The sequence below is a fragment of the Pseudorasbora parva genome, chromosome 13 (genome assembly GCF_024679245.1).
Source record: "Pseudorasbora parva isolate DD20220531a chromosome 13, ASM2467924v1, whole genome shotgun sequence".
NCBI classification, from domain to species: Eukaryota; Metazoa; Chordata; class Actinopteri; order Cypriniformes; family Gobionidae; genus Pseudorasbora; species Pseudorasbora parva.
Window position 1 is genome coordinate 14474184 of NC_090184.1, and position 15465 is coordinate 14489648.

The 15465-nt window shown below is 40.3% G+C and overlaps 1 long non-coding RNA gene across 1 annotated transcript in view; it reads right to left on the reverse strand.

Annotated features, from left to right (window-relative positions):
- Positions 1–15465, reverse strand: part of LOC137038092 (uncharacterized) — a 34576-nt gene that overhangs the window by 14910 nt on the left and 4201 nt on the right. Inside the window, exon 2 of the long non-coding RNA XR_010897372.1 lies at positions 2890–2952. This is a non-coding gene — a long non-coding RNA (uncharacterized lncRNA). The remainder of the gene's footprint in view (positions 1–2889; positions 2953–15465) is intronic.

Genomic DNA, 15465 nt, shown 5'->3' on the forward strand with positions numbered 1-15465 from the left:
TTAGCAGTGCATGGCAAAGCACATGCACTACATGCCACACATTTTACATTTATGATAAAAGGCACAAAATAAAAACTGTCACAGAAATGCCCTGTCCACTTTTTTACACACAAGGATTGATCACTCTGAGTCTGGTACATACATTTAGTCAACCAATCATTCCAGCTAGTTAAAAATGCATGTTGTTATATGTCCTTGCTCCTGGTTAGGTTATTTTCTCCTCTTCTCCAGACAGGTGTAATTTGAAAAGAAAGAAAACACTTGAGAAGAAATCACCTCTTAGCAAAAACAACTAATGGAATTGATGACCGCTCATGACTGCTCTTGATGATTGCTTTTCCTGTTGCCTCTACTGTCGTACTACATGGAAGCCCCCTTGGTGGTTATGGGTAATGTTATTTCGCCAGCGGTTTGCATGGATCCTTTTAGATGCAATAGATGCAATTCCTTCCATGCGTTTCTGGATGTGGTTGACGTGTTTCCTGTCTTTATCTGACAGCGAAGATTGCCTTCTCATATTTCTGGGCCAAGAGCATGCTGAGACAGCATTTGTGGATGGTTCCGCAGATAGCATGGTGACAATGGGTGCGTTTACATGCACACCAGTAAGCTGACCCTTACGAAACAAAAATATATTGCAGTATATTGAAAAATATCATGTAATAATACATTAGGCAATATATTCACATATATGGGATTTAATATTTATATTCTCCAATATATTGCAATATATGAAAGCAGCAATCATTTGTATATTTTGCAATATATTACAGGAATATATAATATATTGTATAATACCATCAATATATTATTCCATGTATTTACAATATATTATAATATATTTAAAGAAATATATTGGTAAATATATTTTCCTTTCGTAAGGGAATAACTCCAAAAAATCAACTTATTGAAATAACCAGTTTTCCCCGTTTACATGCAAACCAGTTAACGGACAACGCAAATTAACGCGTTTACATAACTATTTATAAACCGGGTTACTTCCTTGTAGTGCCGTCAAAAATAATAATGTCCGTATATCCGTATATCAGTTTTTCAAATGTTACGTCAGTTGTGATGTGACGTTCCCCATGTCAGCGGGAGATTTACGGATATTATCCCTTATGCAGTTAGGAAGCGTTTTGACTGAACCTCTTCTACGTCTGCTACATGTGATGAGAATAACACATCTTTACAATTTTCTGGGTCTTAAACGAGTCTGCGTTTGTGATATATGTCCTTATTTCATGCAAAACGCTAGCTCGCTCTGTCTGGATGCGTTGAAATCTGCTCTAAATTTGCGTTTTTGTCACCTATCACACATGCGCACTTCAATAAGCCGACAGAAAGCAGGTTAATTTGTTTACATGCAGCGCGAAATCGAGGTAAAAGGCAAAAAACTACCTGTTCTGACCGGTTTATGCTTACGCCGTTTATGACATTACTCCGATAAAAGAAAACAGGTTACCGCGTTTACATGACCATGTTCATGGTCGGCTTATTGGGCATAATCGGCTTAAGAACGTGCATGTATACGCACCCATTGATACTATCGGAGTTTTGATCCAAATCACCATTTTAGGTAAGAATGAAATTGCAATGTTTAAATTATGTTGGATCAGCATTGAAATTGTAAATTGTCAACAACACACATGGGTTGAGACATTAGCTGCATTTTCATTACCTTTCAAATTGAAAATACGCCCAATGGAAATGTCACGGAGTGGGGGGAACTAAAAATGACGGAGATTGGTTCCGCCCGGACCATAATCCATAAACACCGGTCGCTTCGAACTCCGGGGAAGGAAATCAGGTGCTGCGTCCCAATTCGCCTACTTATACTATGTCCTAAAAGTATGTACTCTTTTTGTGAAGAAAAGGTATATACTTTTGAGTGTGTAGCAGAAAAGTATGCAAGCTTCGGGACATACTACTTCACCATCTTTAACAGACTCTGTCGCTTAGTCAGGTGGTATCCCGTCACCGTTTAGCTGCCCTGTCAATTATCGTCAGATTTGTCACAGTTAAAATCCTCCACGTTCAGATTAATCTCCTGCCTTATCGGAGAGAAATGTAGCCGCTCGTTGGGTCTTTGTGGGTCAGAGACTCTCCTCATGTGTTTGCAGTTTAAATATAATGATGCATTTAAAAGTTAATGGCCAAACGTGTCATTAAAAACGTTCACAATGCTGCTACAGGTGAAATATAATGTGGACAACACTGAATAAATATATTTTTGTCAGGTTAAATATTGATAGCTGGTCACTCAAACCCCTTTATCTAAACTTCTCTACTTAACCATCTGACTCGCATAGCCGTCATGTTTGTAGTTTTTTAACGTTATTTTATCCGCGTTTGTAGTTCTAATCGAATCCTCGTCCAACCCGCAATGTGTTGTGGGCAATATCAGCCGTTAGAGTGCCCATCGATCCATACTACGAATTCGGACCGGAAATAGTAAACCATCCGGGAATCTTTGGAATACTCTTTTCAACATACTACGATTTGGGACATACTAATTCTATTTTCGAATACTATTTAGGATGGATAGTATGCGAATTGGGACGCAGGGAGGGCTTTATCAATCTCATGTGGATAGACGAGCGGGGCGATCGCGGATTGGGCAGTGTGAAGTGAAGGGGGAATATAAAGAGGGCCTCAGAAACTGAAGGGGCGAGTTGTCTTTTTGGAGCTGATGCGGTGAGTGAGTTGGAGTATTTAGGCGAGTGCAGCGGAAAGAAGGCGGAGGATATTGTTGGCGGGGCGAAGACGGAGACAAGGGTTTGGCAGAAACAGAATCCGGGCTGAGAATATTGGGATGTATACCTAACTGTGAAATGCTCTATGGACATGTGTAACAAATTCTGAGCGGTTGAAAACAGGAAGACTCACCAGAAGTATCGCCAAAGGAAGCCCTTTCGACAGGTCACGGGTAGCAGGAGAAGTATCCAGGAGCTGGAAAGAGGAGGGAAAGGAGACCTCGAGTTAGTAACGGTGTGAGTACCCCAAAACCATTGTACAGTAGCATAATCATCTCGAGTTTGTGGCATTGTGTGTGAGCGGCCCCACCGTGGAGGAGGATTGTGGGTGAGCCGGGACCAGTGAGCGAGAGAAGATGTTGGGGTGTCGTGGCAGCGACTTGTAAACCTGAATATTTGTTGCATCGGTGTCTCTACGTTTTCCAGGACTCCTTGGTCAGACTGGGTTTTGACCCTAAATTCACCAAGAGGGTGTGGAGTGCAGTGGGTGATTCCTTGTCCTTTGCTGTGAGTGTATACACTTCAAAATTGCAGTGTGGTGCTTTGTCTGTGTTGTCAACAACCACCTTTCAGCCCTGACAAAATCCTGTGAAGCAAGTAAGCACTGAGGCGGGTTAAGAAGTCATCTCCAATGATATGCCGTCAATGACACCCTGATCCTTCAGTCCCCACGTGACGGTGGTGGGAAACAATTTCAAGTAAGAACAGTGTGGATATAGTGGGAAGCACTAACGGTGAGGAGTTGGCTGCTGTAGGAGGAAATCAGCTGTACGTGTATTATTACCTGTAGTGGAGTTCTTCAAAGGTTCGCCCCTGTCTGTATCTCTCGCCCTGTCGTTTGGAGGAAAGAGGAGGGAAGCGTTCGACCCACCTAGTGTAGCACACCCCGGGTGAAACAGCTTACCTGTGTGTGACGTCAGCGGAGGCCGTGTTCGGCCCAACGCAGCAGCAGCTTTCGATCCGGTCTCTATCAGCAGTTGGTTGAAGCCTCAGAAAAGGAACGCTTGACGTCTATTTCCTCGAAGGTCTGTGAGTTACATCATTTCCTGTTTCCCTCTCTGCCCAAAGCTAAAGCCAGCATATTGTGTTGTGCACACGCCTGTATGTCCAAGTGGAGCCCCAGTTACCTTTGATGTACTTACCTTATGCCCAAAGCTAAAGCCAGCATATTGTGTTGTACACCCGCCTGTATGCCCAAATGAAGCCCAAGTGAAGCCCAAGTGAAGCCCAGTGAAGCCCCAGTTACCTTTGATGTACTTACCTTATGCCCAAAGCTAAAGCCAGCATACTGTGTTGTACACCCGCCTGCATGCCCAAGTGAAGCCCCAGTTACCTTTGATGTACTTACCCTATGCCCAAAGCTAAAGCCAGCATATTGTGTTGTAAGATACTTTTGATGTACTTTTGATGTGACAGAAACGTTCATTTTGCAAAAAGTGACATATATTGCAAAAAGTTTTTACGCTCACATGAGGTGGTTTTTCAGGCAAAAAAAAGGACATTTTCGCAAACCTGCAATGGAAATGTTTTTTTTCTTTTCTTTTCGCATTTACATGTCACCTACCATATGTAAAAGTGGATAATTCTTTACAGATGGCGCTGTGTGTTTGAACGGAAGACGAGACAATGTTCTTATTAAACTCATAATAGACAATAAATTTACAGGAATACTGTATTCTAAACAGAAAAATGACACATTATCATGAAGGCCTTGAAGCAGATTTGAGGAAGAAACACACACAGACACACCTCATACGCTCAAGAGTAAGGGAATTTCCTTGACAGTTCTTAGATACCACGCACATCTCTTTCCATTAAAAATAATGGCCAGTGCTGTGGAGGGTATGTACATAAACCTACCAACATATGTTGCATAATTTTTTGAATGACTGATCACAAGAGGGAATAAAAAATGTTTTAGTCGCATAACATGGAACATAATGGACACGCTGTCATTTTGCAACCGTTTTTTAATTGACATTTAGAAAATATTGCAAATATTTTGTGCATATATGTAATGGAAGCACAGCTAATGACTTGAAACCAACAGTGATTTGTAGTTGATGAGCACAATGTCATGTAGGTGTGTGTCTCTGCAGAACACTAGTGGGTGTTTCCCAATCGGTGGGGCGTTTTACTCTGCAGGTCCTTCTCACAGGGGACCCAGTGTGTCATTCGGCGCTGCGGGTGAGGATCAGGTATCTATAGCAGAATCCGAGAGCAAGTTAAGCTGGGCATACACTGAGCGATTTTCGTCCGAATTCGAGCCAAATTCTGTCTCGTGCGACTCTTTTTTTGGGTAAGCCCGATTTCAGGTTTATCGTGCGCCGTTTGTTGTGAGGTGTTCGTGTATTGTACAGGGGGAAACGAGAGGCGACAAACCTCTCCCGATCGGGAATCCTATTGTCGGATGAATTTCTGGCGTGTCAGAAATTCTGGTCGCCCCTCTTGAGGTTATCGCACAGCTGGTGCTCATTGGTTGCAGCTCTTTCCAATTGAGGTCTTTCCTGGTTTGGTGGAAACACGCCTCATAATCACAGCCCATTGGAGCAGTTTCAGACTCATATTCTGACTAGAGTTGTGTATGACCACGTCAGGCTAGTGTTTGCTATCATATCTATAAATAAAGGCCTGACATGAAATTGCACGCAAAAATCATAAATGCAAAAATGGTCCCCACTAATGTCAAAATCAAACCTACACCTTTTAGTTTCAGTACCATTTCTGTCTTAATAACAGCAACAGCATTAACAACATTGGAAAATTAGAATGGGTTTGTGTATATTTTATTATTATACATACACAGTCACTTATCCAGATTTCGGTCTTTCAGTCTCATCTAAAGTCAAGAGGGATAATTAATTCATCCAGCCATTGCCAGGAACATTCAGACGGCTTGCCTCGCAGTTTAATTTAATGCAGAAATCCCACAGAAAGAATAAACTTGCCTGTCGTATTCTGTTAATTAATGTCCCATCACCGTCAATTATGCAAGAGTTTGAAAAGAAGTGAATGCATCATGAATAGGGCAATGTTTTGAAAAGAGCATTAGTTATGAAAACCTATTCTGGAATATCAGATGTTATTAATCCGTAAGAACATAACTGCAATGTATTATTTTATGAGGCTACTTGAATATGTTAGCTTAGCTTCAGTCTTAATGGCTTTTTGAGGATTAAGTATGTAAAAATCATTAATCCTCCCTGCTAACACAATGTGCAAATGTTTTCCATGACAGTTGTAGATAGGGATAAAAGATGGTTTCATTTGGCAAAATTACTTTGTTCAGGTTTATGGTGGAATGCTAAATGTAGATTTTGAGCTTATTTTAATTCATGCCGTAAACTGCTTTGTCTGACATCAAGCCACAATATAATCCAGCTGGTTAGCTTTTAGCACATACATGCTAGAAAAATGCCACATTTACACTCACAAAGGAAACACATTTCCAAAGTGCATTGGAAGATGAGTGTTTTTCTGAGTATTATGGTTTCTGTTTGACTCTTTGAAGTATGCTCAATAATAGCAGCTTCGTCTGTTTGATATGCTTCGCACCTACACAGGAAAATCTTGTGTAAAGATCATCGTGTTCAATTCTCCTCTTGGCATGAGTTCAAACTGAAGTTATACAACAGCACACCTTTCATCGGTGAACCATGAATACGCAGTCTGAACATGGAGTTAATGTACAAGTACATTTGGAAATGTGACTTTAAAACACATTGGATACAATCTGCCTTGAGAGGATCAAAAGAAAAGCAAGGTCTCTGCATGTATGCCTAACCTGAGAAGTTTAGTTAGTCATAATATAATATTATTATTATTTATATATTACACAACTTTTACTAGCAATTAATCAGAAAAATAAGATCACTAGGCATAAACAACATACACAAACAAACTTCTCATATTATATGGGGGGGGGGGGGGGGGGCACTTGCGTTATTTAAATGAACTTCTTCCATCTCGGTGTAGACTCAAAAAACCTATTGCTAAACTATACATAGCCTACACATTTATACATAGCTTACATTTTATAAGACAGTATGTGAACCGCGTGCAGAATCTGAGAAATGTGAATAATTGTAACTAAATATACTGTAAGTGAGATCATACACATTGCATGCTATTTTTAATTTAGTTAAGTCCTGAATAAGATATATTACATTCATTTTACATATAGTGCACAAGACAAAATAAATAAATACAACTGACAGAATTTATTGAAATGACCCCATTCAAAAGTTTATGAACCATTAGTTCTCAATGTGAATCCCTTATTTGTCCAGCCCAATGTTCTTCAGCATCTTTGGCATATTTAAACCCTCTCCAGCAGTGATGATTTTGATATCTATCTTTTCACAATGAGGACAATTGAGGGACTCAAACACAATTATTAAAAAGGTTCAAACATACACTGGCGCTACAGAAGGAAACTTTTTGGATGCCTGCCTTTACATGACTTCATGATTTCCCATTATTAATTCACAGGGTTTGAGTTGGAGTCAATATGGAGTTGACCCACCCTTATGGAGTTGGAGTTGACCCACCCTTTACAGCTTTAACAGCTTCAACTCTTCTGGTAAGGCTTTCTACAAGGTTTAGGATTGTGTTCATGGGAATTTTTGAGCATTCCTGCTTCCTGCTTCCTGCTTCCTGCTTCGCTACTGTTCGGACGCTCTTGCTTACTGCTCCGCGCTTTGCTCTATCGCTTCTATATTTTATCTCATAACTTCAACTTCAGCAAATCAACACAGCGCTCAAACAACAAAGCTTAACTTTTTTGATAAAACTTGAAACTCTGGAGACTGGATTACTACAAAAAAGCGAACACTTCATTCGACCAGCCTCTCCCTTCCATCAGCTTACATTCCGGAAGGGAAAACACAGCTGCCTACTATCGAAAGGATAAGAAAATGCCTCTTTTAGTTCAAGAATCTACTTGCTGCACAAACTGCCACAGACTTTCACAACGGATTGCAGTTCTTGAAACAAAGTTATTTGCGCAACTACCAAACCGGACGAATCACACAGCAGAGCTTCATCACGAACGTCCTCTGCACACAGCTGGTGAGTCCCGTAAATTTAGTGCTACTCAACAGATAGAGAAACAAGTAACTGATCAACACATTAATCGATGGCACAAACAGGGGGCAAGACCCAAACACACTCGAGACGTCAGATTGTCACGAGCTTCATATATTGCTGCAGTAGCATGCTCTACCCCAGACACAAGGATTGCAAACAGTAGTTTCCGACCACCATCGATACATCTTGAAAACAGATTTGAAGTATTAATGAATGAGGGTGATGAATCCCCAAACGTGATGAATGTGATCGAACACGGATTGCATCAGCCCACAGCTAACACTAATGCTAACAGGCGCTCAAGGTCGAGCAGACAGCGGCCCTCAGCTCAGAGCACAGCCGAGCCAAGGACTCTGATAGTGGGTGACTCTACAGTCAGAAACATCAGCAGCAGAGATACAACTACATGCTGCCTTCCACAAGCAACCATTTCTGATGTAAACAGGGAAATTCAGAACATCCTGATAAAACACAAGACAGCAAATCGACTTATCATTCATGTAGGAAAGAACGATATTCAGAGAGAGAGCAGTCAGAACTCATTAAAAGGGATTTCAATGAACTTTTTGAAACACTTAGCAAACTGAAAGTTCAGCCGTTCATCAGTGGACCACTGCCAGCAAGAGGAACAAATAGATTCTCACGGTTGCTTGGGCTTAATACATGGCTGCAAAAAACCTGCATGATGAAGGGAGTGAATTTCATCGACAACTTTAATCTCTTCTGGAGCCAGAGACAATTGTTTACATCAAATGGCCACCACCCAAACAAACTTGGTGCAAGAGTGTTAAAGGACAATATTTATTTTTCCCTTCATCATCCTTCAGCTGTGTGTTCTAACCAACTCAACCGGATACAGAGTATGGACGACCACAGGACTTCTTTTCAGCAGCTGAATGGACATGTGGCTGACACATCCCACAAGGACAATGATAAGACCACGCCCCCACAACAACAATTGCTCACGGACACACTCCCAGCTGAGCCCTGCCCACAGAGCTCACCACAGACTGACTGTGAAGGATTAGATCTGCTCCAAGATTCAGCACCCAAGGATGATTTTCTGGAAAATGGACAGGGAAGCCAGGACAACATATTTCAGCTTCCGATAACACCAGAGAAACAGCCCCTCTCACCGGACATGTCATTCCTCTCTCCAGCATCCCCGCATCTGAGCTTCTCAGAGAAAATGGAGGACTTGGTTCATGCTGGAATCAGACTATCACACTCGATCGCTATGAGCCCCCAAATATCGACCAAAATCTCGTGGAGCCCCACAAACACCAAAGCCTGTGGGCCCAACTCGTCCTCGCCCTCCTCCTGTGAGATTTCTTCGGTCACAACGTCAGGGCCCACACCCGCCTCCATCTGTTGTAGGTGAACCAAAAACAACTGATTCCAGCTCTCAGTGATGTGTTTTGGGTCCCCGCTATGATAACAGTAACTTTATCAAATGTTTACAAAACAAGGGGGAACCCAGTGTGCCTGCCTCTTTCTCTATCTCTGTTCTGTTACGTGAAAGAAAGTCTAAGGCCATGTCAGGCCGTTTAACAAACCAATATAATCTGCTGCCTGTTACCTGCCAAAATAGGATTAATGTGGAGAAAAAAATTATTACTGTTAAGTTAGCGCTTTTAAACATCCGTTCACTTAAGAACAAATCATTTCTAGTCAATGACTTAATAACCACTAACAACCTAGACTTTCTGCTTCTAAATGAAACGTGGCTAGAAGAAAACTGTAGTGCAACAGTCCTAAATGAAGCAGCCCCTCCTAACTTTACTTTTATGAGTGTTTGCAGATCTGTTAGAAGAGGTGGGGGTGTTGCTGCTCTTTTTAAAGATTTCTATCAATGTAAGCAAGTATCATTTGGTGACTATTTGTCTCTAGAATATCTGGGTATTGTGTTAAAAGGTTCTCCACGCATCCTGCTTATCATTATTTATAGGCCTCCGAAATACTCTGCAGGCTTCACTGAGGACTTTACAGAACTGTTATCAATAATTTCCTCAGAGTTTGACTGTTTTGCTATTGCTGGGGATTTTAACATTCACATAGACAATATTGAATCCAGTAAAACAAAAGAGCTAATGACTGTTCTTAACACTTTTGATTTGACACAGCATGTAAATGGACCCACACACAATCGTGGACACACTCTAGATTTACTTATCAGTAAGGGTCTAAACATTTCATCAATTGTTATTAAGGATGTGGCACTGTCTGATCATTTCTGTATTTTGTTTGATATATCAATCTCTCCTGCCATTGAAGCTAGATCTGTCTCTGTCAAAAAGAGATGCTTAAATGAGAACACTAATGTGCTGTTTATGAAGGCTTTATCTCTAACACCAAGCATATCTGCAGACTCTGTTGATTTTCTCCTTGACTCCTTTAACTCAAAAGTTAAGAGTGTAATTGATGATATTGCTCCTCTGAAAGTCAGGAAAAAGAGTACCAAACAAAAAGCACCTTGGAGAAACTCAACAGCAGTTCAAATAATGAAAAGACAATGCAGAAAATCTGAACGCATGTGGCGGAAGACAAAACTTGTAGTCCATTATAACATCTATAAAGACACCCTTCATGCTTTCAATGTTGAACTAGGCAAAGCTAGACAGACCTTCTTCTCAAATATTATAAACAGAAACATAAACAACACGCGCACTCTTTTTGCTACTGTCGAGAGACTAACAAACCCCCCGAGTCAGACTCCTAGTGAAATGCTCTCAGACAGTAAATGCAGTGAGTTTGCTTCCTACTTCTCAGAGAAAATCAATAATATCAGAAAGGCGATCAGCACATCCTCTAGTTGCTCTGGGGTCAGTCAGATCATACCAAACCCTCGGAAAATTACCATGTCAGATTTCGAAGCTATTGACTGCAAAATTTTAGAAGACACAGTACAGCATCTTAAAACATCAACCTGTGCCCTAGACACACTCCCCACTTCTTTCTTCAAAAGTGTGTTTAACTGTTTAGAAGCAGATCTCCTAGAAGTGGTAAACTCCTCACTCCTCTATGGGACTTTTCCAACCGCCCTTAAAACTGCAATAGTTAAGCCTCTTCTGAAAAAGAGAAATCTGGATAACTCCATACTGAGCAACTACAGACCAATCTCAAATCTCCCCTTCATAGGCAAAATCATTGAAAAAGTTGTTTTCAATCAGTTGAACAAATTCTTACACTCAAATGGATACTTTGACAATTTTCAATCTGGTTTCCGTCCACATCACAGTACAGAGACAGCGCTCATAAAGATTATAAATGATATTCGCTTAAACACTGATACAGGCAAAACATCAATTCTGGTACAACTGGATCTCAGTGCCGCATTCGATACTGTTGACCACAACATACTTCTAGACAGGCTGGAAAACTGGGTTGGGCTTTCTGGAATGGTCCTCAAATGGTTCAGATCATACTTAGAAGGGAGAGGTTATTATGTGAGTATAGGAGACCATAAGTCTGAGTGGACGTCCATGACATGCGGAGTCCCACAAGGGTCAATTCTAGCACCTCTCCTGTTTAACCTGTATATGCTGCCACTGAGCCAAATAATGAAAAAGAACAATATTGCTTACCACAGCTATGCTGACGACACCCAGCTCTACTTAGCACTATCACCTAATGACTACAGCCCCATTGACTCCCTGTGCAAATGCATTGATGAAGTTAACAACTGGATGTGCCAAAACTATCTTCAGTTAAACAAAGACAAAACCGAAATCACTACATTTGGAAACAAAGATGAAATTCTCAAGGTGAACGCATATCTTGAGGCTAAAGGCCTGATAACAAAAAATCAAGTCAGGAATCTTGGAGTGATTTTACAGTCCGACCTGAGTTTCAGTAGTCATGTCAAAGCAATAACTAAATCAGCATACTATCATCTGAAAAATATTGCAAGGATTAGATGTTTTGTCTCCAGGCAAGACTTAGAGAAACTCGTTCATGCTTTCATCACCAGTAGGGTGGACTATTGTAACGGCCTTCTCACTGGCCTTCCTAAAAAGACCATTAGACAGCTGCAGCTCATACAGAACGCTGCTGCCAGGATTGTGAGCAGAACCAGAAAATATGACCATATCACACCAGTCCTCAGGTCTTTACACTGGCTTCCAGTTACATTTAGGATCGATTTTAAAGTACTATTACTTGTTTATAAATCACTCAATGAGCTAGGACCTCAATACATCGCAGATATGCTGATTAAATACAAACCCAACAGATCACTCAGATCAGCAGGATCAAGTCAGTTAGAAATACCAAGAGTTCACTCAAAGCAAGGAGAGTCTGCTTTTAGCTATTATGCCAGCCGTAGTTGGAACCAGCTTCCTGAACAGATCAGATGTGCTCCAACAGTAGCCACATTCAAATCCAGACTCAAAACACATCTGTTCAGCTGTGCGTTTACTGAATGAGCTCTGAGCACTGTATGTCCGACTGATTGCACCCTATCTTATCTCTTTATTCTTTTTATAATTATTTTAGTTTACCTTTGTTCTTATCTCTGGCTATTGTTTATTTTATATGTTCTTTTGAGTTGAATATGACGAGTGAAAACTGGGTTTGATGGAAATAGTAAGTTTGACAATAAGGTTTGAGTATGTGTAAATCTGTGGAGGGTATGATGAGTGAGTAAGGGTTTTAACAAGAAGGTTCCTGAGTAAAAATCAGGGAATAGTGATTAAAATGGATGTTATGAACGTGTTTGAGAAAGAAATGAATGAGAGGTGTTCTAATTAAGATGGTACATGTATGTAGGCTGTAAACTGAAGAATGTTTATTTTTATATCAGATCATTATTGTGGATCTGACCATTTTATTTTATTTTATCTTTTTTTTAATTTTTTTTTATTATTATTATTATTTTAATTACTATATCTTTACGACTGTTTTAACTATGCTTGTTTTTAATTCTTTATTCGTCCATATGGTATTCTTTTTTTTCTCATGCATTTGTTACCACTATTTTAATTAATTTCTATGTAAAGCACTTTGAATTGCCATTGGGTATGAAATGTGCTATACAAATAAACTTGCCTTGCCTTGCCTTGCCTTGCCTTGCCTTGCCTTGCCATTCTTGTTAAAGCGTATTTGTGAGGCCAGGCACTGATGTTTGATGAGAAGTTCTGGCTTGCAGCTCTCCTATAATTCATCCCAAAGGTGTTCTCTCGGTTTGAGATCAGGACTCTGTGCAGGACAGTCAAGTACCTCCACACCAAACTTGCTCATTCATGTCTTTATGGACCTTGCTTTGTGCACTGGTGCACAGTCATGTTGGAACAGAAAGGGGCCATCCCCAAACTGTTCCCACAACGTTGGGAGAATGAAATTGTCCAAAATATCTTGGTAGGCTGAAGCATTAGGAGTTCCTTTCACTGGAACTAAGGGACCAACCCCAACCCCTCAATCAATCAATCAATCAATCAACTTTATTTATATAGCGCTTTTACAATCACAATTGTGTCAAAGCAGCTTCACAGTGTCAAACAGGATAATAGTGCATCAAAATTAGATTTGGCTGTACAGTCGCCCCGGAGAAAACAGTGATGTTATCAGCTTATTTTAATTTATCATATAGCGACAATGTTGGCATATCAGTATTATAGTTTATAGAATTAAATAAAACCTAATTCATAAATTGTATTTGTATAATTAGTTGAATAACTTTAATCATAATTTTAATGTCCCCAACTGAGCAAGCCAAGCCAAAGGCGACAGTGGCAAGGAACCAAAACTCCATCAGGGCATGATGGAGAAAAATAAACCTTGGGAGAAACCAGACTCAGTCGGGGTGCCAGTTCTCCTCTTGCCTATTAACACACCGTGTAAGATTATTATTCTGGCAACCTTACAGGTCAGAGATCATATTAGATTGGAATATTCAAAATTTCAGGGTATGACGTAAGAGACAGATTTATTTCGGATGGGGCATCGACTACACAAGAGTATAAACAAATAAAAGATCGGAATTATTGCGCCGGAGACGGGTTTTGAGCATGTTGTGCCAGTCAGGCAAATTCGGAGGAGACACCATTTAACACGGTTCAGCAGACACTCCAGGATGAACCCCTGCAAAACAACCACGCACCATAACCCCCCTCCACCAAACTTTACACTTGGCACAATGCAGTCAGGCAAGTACCATTCTCCAGGCAACTGCCAAACCCAGACTTGTTTGATTGCCAGACAGAGAAGCATGAGTCATCACTCCAGAGAACACATATACTCGGCTATAAAGTCCAGTGTCAGCAAACTTTACACCACTGCATCTGACGTTTTGCATTGTACTTGGTGATATAAGACTGGATGCAGCTGCTCGGCCATTGAAACCCATTCCATTAAGCTCTGTATGCACTGTTCTTGAGGTAATCTGAAGACCACACAAAGTTTGGAGGTTTGTAGCTATTAACTCTCTAGAAAGTTGGTAACTTATGCACACTGTGTGCCTTAGCATGAGCTGACCACACTTTGTGATTTTACATGTCCTACCACTTTGTGCCTAAATTGCTGTTGTTCCCAGTTGCTTCCACTTTGTTATAATGTTATAATAGCTGCTATGTTACAATCAGAATGGACAATACAATTAAATATCAAACCTTATTCACTCACTAAATGAGCATGAAGTATAGCAAAGAGTATAAAAAACTTTAGAATTTAAAGCAGGGTTATATTGGTAACTTAAAATAAAACCACATTTGACATTTGGATGTAAGAGACAATATTCGACTATCAGCCTTTAGCTATCCTATGATTCAGTGTTGAAACTCTGGCCTAATTTACTGTATTATGTCAAAGGTTCATCCTAAAAAGCTCTGACTCACAGACAACATGTTATTATGCACATCATTAATGTCCCTAATGTCCCTTCACATGAGCATTTTACAGAAGCAACTAAAATTATTTTTGTATAACGAGTTTCTAAAATTTTACATTGAGCACTTTAGGCTCGGGAAGTTGTGTGGAAACCCCTAGAACCAAGTATTTTGCCTTTAAATAAAGTTTTGATCAAAATTGAAGTGTTAAGAGTTGTTTTTCTTGGATCCATGCAGCTGGAGATTTCATCCCACTCAGAGAGGCAGTTTAACACCTGTAGGGTTTGATAGGCATGTGTCATTGTTTTCACCCAGTTTGTCCTTCAGTCTTTAATAGCTGTCCTCTGCTTCATAGACCATCTCAATCAAAACTCTCTCTCCAAGAAGATTGCTTCTTCACAAATCAATATCCAACAATTTACCTCCTGGTTTTAGTTTCAAAGCCAGTAAAGAACTAGTTGTGTGTAGGTGTGTATCTTAATTATTTCAAGTTATTTCTAAATGCAAAGGTTATGACAGGACAAATCTGCTTCACAATCAAGCCAGCTGATCACCTTCAACATGCTGCTCTAATTACACTCTAACTTTCAGAATGATAGTTGAGAAACTATTGGAGACTGATATTTTATAAATCTGACACAGAGAGGAAAATTATGGGCACATTGGGGGACAAGCTGAGAACAGGCATGATTCCATTTAGGTCCAGGTACTTGGTGTACTAGAAAATCAGTTACATTTTGACCTTTTTTAACAGAGGACAGACACTTGATGCTGTCGAAATCCAGATCACACGGCCAAAT